This window comes from Lipotes vexillifer, unplaced genomic scaffold (genome assembly GCF_000442215.2).
Source record: "Lipotes vexillifer unplaced genomic scaffold, Lipotes_vexillifer_v1.1 scaffold64, whole genome shotgun sequence".
NCBI lineage: Eukaryota > Metazoa > Chordata > Mammalia > Artiodactyla > Lipotidae > Lipotes > Lipotes vexillifer.
Window position 1 is genome coordinate 97,367 of NW_006791024.1, and position 5,037 is coordinate 102,403.

Here is a 5,037-nt window from a genome sequence, read left to right on the forward strand (position 1 = left end):
CGCCTGCCCTGGGAGGGGGTGCAGCCGAGTGGGGCCGCGCCTCGCCCCTCCGCTCCCGCCCCCGGCCGGGCCGGAGGGAGGGGGAGGGAGCCCGCGCCGCCAGGCCCGTCTCGCGCCGCCCCTACCTGGGCCCGGCGCCGGAGCGCGGGGAGAGCAGGGGGAGCGGCGCGAGCTGCCGTGTCCCGCCCGGCCCGGCTCCCGGTCAGCGCCGCCCGCCCCCTCCGGGGCTCGCTCCCGGCGCGCGTTTCGAGTCTCGCGCTGCAGCTGCGGGAACTGCAGGCTGTTTATTCCGAGTGGGGAAAAGGAGGGAAGGTGGGAAGGAGGCCCCGGCCGGCTGAGGAGAGGGCAGGGGGGCAGGGAGGCGGCACCCGTAGGCCCGGCGCGGGGAGAAGCTCCAGGTTCTCGGCCTCATTTCCCTAGGGGGTTCTACCCGAAGTAAAATTTTCGCGGCTCTCCAAGCCCACGTTTCTCCGGCGTCTCCATCCCTCCTTTCTCCGGAGAGCTGGGGGAGGGCCGGGGAGGAGGGCTCAGGCCGCTGCAACCCCACAGCTTGCCCGCCCAGGACTCGCGCTGCCCGCAGCCCCTCGGGAGCCTGGGCCACCCCTCCCGAATGGCGGAACCGGAGTTGCGTGGAGCTCGGAGAAGAGACCTTGAGAGGTCATGAAGTTAGTCATTTAGGTCGGCAACTGAAGAACTGTTTTGCTCAGCTCTTTCACCCATTCACACTAGACAATGTAGTGTGAGCTGGGAGAGAATTACAGAAACAAAAACCGACAGTGACACTTAAAGATGATGAAGTACCCTGATCGAAATGTTACGAGAACACAATGAGAATTCATCCAGTTTTGAAAGAAGCCCAGGGAAAGATTTCACAATTCCTGTCTATAACAGCGTCCAGTAATAAACCACTCTTGCTTTTCAGCAATTCATCTGACAAATGTTATTGAGCTCCAGTCCTTTTTTTCCAGGGATGTAAGGGCGGCGGGGGCGGGCGGGGGTATAGTTAAGCAATGAGAGTACAACACGGGTGAACTCCTGGAACTAAAAAGTTAAAAGGTGGTAGACAGATGAGGACAGCAGAACACACAGGCCGGCCCAGGCTAAGGAGCTGAACTTGCTAAGAGCACTGGAGCAATGGATGGTGGGGTTTTAAAGTATAGGGCTGGCATGTTTCCATTTGTGTTGTAGAACACAAATGTGGGAAACGAATTGGAGTGTGACAAAGTGAGAGTTCTGGAAACCAGTCAGAAGGAAGCTTGTTGGGGCAGGCAGGCAAAGGAGAGGAGATATCTTTACCAGCCACCCTAGAGTTTCAGAGGATGGACTCTGGAGCCCCAAGGCTTGGCTGGGATTCTGGCTGCTAGTTGTATAATCTCAGGCAAGTTTGTTTATTAATTCTCTGTGCCTTAGTTTCTCATGTGTAAAATGCAGATAATAACAGGGTTGTTTTGAGCGTAAATGCCTTGGTAAACATAAAGACCTTGTAATAGTTCCTAGAACACATTTTGGCTCAAGTATTAGCTATTGCCACCACCACTTTGGAATGGCAAGTATCACTGGATGCTAACTTCGTGCCTTGGGTAACTGGGTACCGCCACATACTGAGGTTGGAGGTGAAGCAGGGTGTGAAGGGGAGGGGTATGAAAAATTAAATTTTACAAAGTAATCCTTCATAGGTAAATTAACCCCTCCTGTGCCTTCTAATCACATTCTGATCTATCTTATGTGACGATGAAAAACAACTGATGGCAAACCAGGTTTTATCTTAAGGCAGTTTTCACACAAACAACAGCAGGTCTGCTGTTTAAACAGATATTTTTAGGCTATTTCTCTGATAATCTGCATTTTAAAGAAGGACCCTAAATGAGTCTTCCCACACTCTGAAGCCTGAAGCTGTATCCCAGCCTCAGATCTACCACTTATTAGCTGTGTGACTGCAAACAAGGCACTTTATTATTTTCAATGAGGGTCTTTATTGGATATTTATGAGGGAGATTTTTATAATCTTTGGCTTACTTGATCCTCCCAACAATCTGGTAACTTGTTCAAGGACAACATTGACCGGGTGATAGAATCAGGAATCTGGCCCACTCTCAGAGCCTCAGTTTCTCCCTCTGTGATGTTAGGATAACATATCCATCACAAGGTTGTTAAATTTCCTCGAATTGTGTATTCCAATTTAAAATGACATGATTGTATGTGTCATTGTTTGCTTAAAGAAGAAAAAAAAAAACTAAAATTTTGACAAGGTCAGTAAAACCATGAAAATAAATCATAAGAGAAATAAACATAGCCACATTTTAGGGACTTGTTTGGTCATTTCCAGTCCCATGGCCCATTTATCAAATATTGAGTTATTTCTGTGTTAACTTGTGTGCTTCAAAGGACTCTATCAAGAAAGCAAAAAGACAGCCTTCAGAATGGGAGAAAATATTTGCACATCGTATACCTAATAAAGGACTTATAGCCACAATATATAAAGAAATCTTACAACTTGATAATAAAAAGACGACCCAATTCAAAAATAGGCAAAGGATCCAAAGAAGATACAAAAGCCAATAAGCACATGAAAAGATGCTCAACATCTTTAGTCATTAGGGAAATACAAATCAAAACCACAATAAGATACCATTTCACTCCCACTGGGGTGGCTATAATCAACAAGACAGATAATAACAAGTGTTGACAAGGTAGTGGAGAAATTGGAATCTTTGTGTATAGCTGGTAGGAATGTAAAATGGTACAGCCACTATGGAAATAGTATGGCAGTTCTTCAAAAAAATTAAACAGCATAACCATATGATCTAGCAGTTCCACTTCTGAGTGAGTATATAGCCAAAAGAACTGAAAGCAGGGTCTTGAAGAAATACTTGTACAACCATATTCATAGACACATTATTCACAATGGTCAAGAGGTGGAAGCAACCCAGGTGTCCATCAATGGTGAATGGATAAACAAAATGTGGTATATACATACAATGGGATATTATTCCTCAGCCTTAAAAAGAAAGGAAACTCTAATATATGCACAATATGGATTAACTTTGAAGACATCATGCTAAGTAAAATAAGCCAGTCACAAAAAGACAAATACTGTATGATTCCACTTACATAAGGTACCTAGAATAGTCACATTCATAGAGACAGAAAGGAGAACGGTGGTTGCCAGGGATTGGGAGAGGGGGAAATGGGCAGTTACTGTTTAGTGGGTATGGAGTTTCTTTTGGAAAGATAAAGTTCTGAGATGGATGTGGTAATGTTTGCATAGCAGTGTGAATGTACATAATGCTACTGAACTGTACACTTAAAAATAGTTTAAATGGCTAATTTTACATTATGTATACTTTACCACTATAAAAAAAATGCAGTCCTGGCAGTCCAGTGTTCACTGCTGAGGGCCCGGGTTCGATCCCTGGTTGGGGAACTAAGGTCACACAGGCCTCGTCCGCAGTGCAGCCAAAAAAAAGTGCATGTTGCACAAACAGGACGCACAATGTGATCTCATTTACAAATATATATGCATAGACTAAAATCCAGAATGAAAGATATACAGTGGTGGCTGTCTCTGGGTGGTAGGATTATGGGTGATTTTTTTTTTTCTTTGTATCTATAGCTATTATTTTTCTACAGTAAGACTTTTGTTACTTTCATAATAAAAGTGGTTGTTGAAAAAAATTGGTATATAATAATAATAATAATAATGGAATATTATTCAGCCGTAAAAAGAAATGAAGTACTAATACATGCTACGACTAGGTGAACCTTGAAAACATTATGCTGAGCGAAAGAAGCCAGACACAAAAGACAACATATTGTATGATTCCATCTATATAAAATGTCCTAAACAGGCAAATCCATAGAGACAGAAAGTACAATAGGTTAATGGCTGCCTAGGGCTGGAGTTGGGAGGTGGGGGAGGTGTGGGAGGTGGGGGGAGAATTGGGAGTAACTGTTAAAGGATACAGTGTTTCTTTTTGGAGTGAGGAAAGTGTTCTAAAATTGATTGATTGCAGTGATGGCTGTACACCTCTGTGCATGTACTACAACCCACTGAATTTTAAAACGGATGAATTTTATGCTATGTGAATTATATCTCAATAAAGCTGTTACGTGAAAAATCTTACTTTTAGACTTTTTGGGTTTTGTCTCAATGTAAAATCTTTGGTAGTCACTTTTTGTAGAATCCTTTTCTTAGTCACTTAATGAAGATGTAAAATCAACCGCACACTGTTGGGCAATTTTATTTTTATTTATTTATTTATTTTTAAATGAATTTATCTTTTTTTCTTTTTTAAATGAATTTATCTTTTTTTAAAACATCTTTATTGGAGTATAATTGCTTTACAATGGTGTGTTAGTTTCTGCTTTATAACAAAGTGAATCCGCTATACATATACATATATCCCCATATCTCTTCCCTCTTGCATCTCCCTCCCTCCCTCCCTATCCCACCCCTCTAGGTGGTCACAAAGCTGACCTCCCTGTGCTATGCAGCTGCTTCCCACTAGCTATCTATTTTACCTTTGGTAGTATATATATGTCCATGCCACTCTCTCACTTTGTCCCAGCTTACCCTTCCCCCTGCCCGTGTCCTCAAGTTCATTCTCTAGTATGTCTGCGTCTTCATTACCATCTTGTGCTGGGCAATTTTAAATGATAGCTGCAAACAAAAGACCGATATCAAACTGCTTTCCTTTCCACTTTGTCTTTTCTGCCAAACATTCTACTTACTATTCTGCAAACTATGCTGGAAAGAAACTGCTTTTCCTGTTGGACCGAAGTGGCTACAGGAAGGTACAGACTGAATTCCTGACAGATCCTGATTTTTAGAATGAACCTTAGGGGCGTCATCAAACACCAGTTTCTCCTCAGACCCAGATGAAAGTGTCATTTGGTTAAAAAACAACAACAGCAACAACAGAGGAGGGGATTATTAAGCCTGTTTCCAGGACTGTAGTGCGAATTAAATGAGATCACTTATGTAAAACACCTGGCCCACATCCCAGCACATAAACACCAGCTCCCTGCCACTCTTTC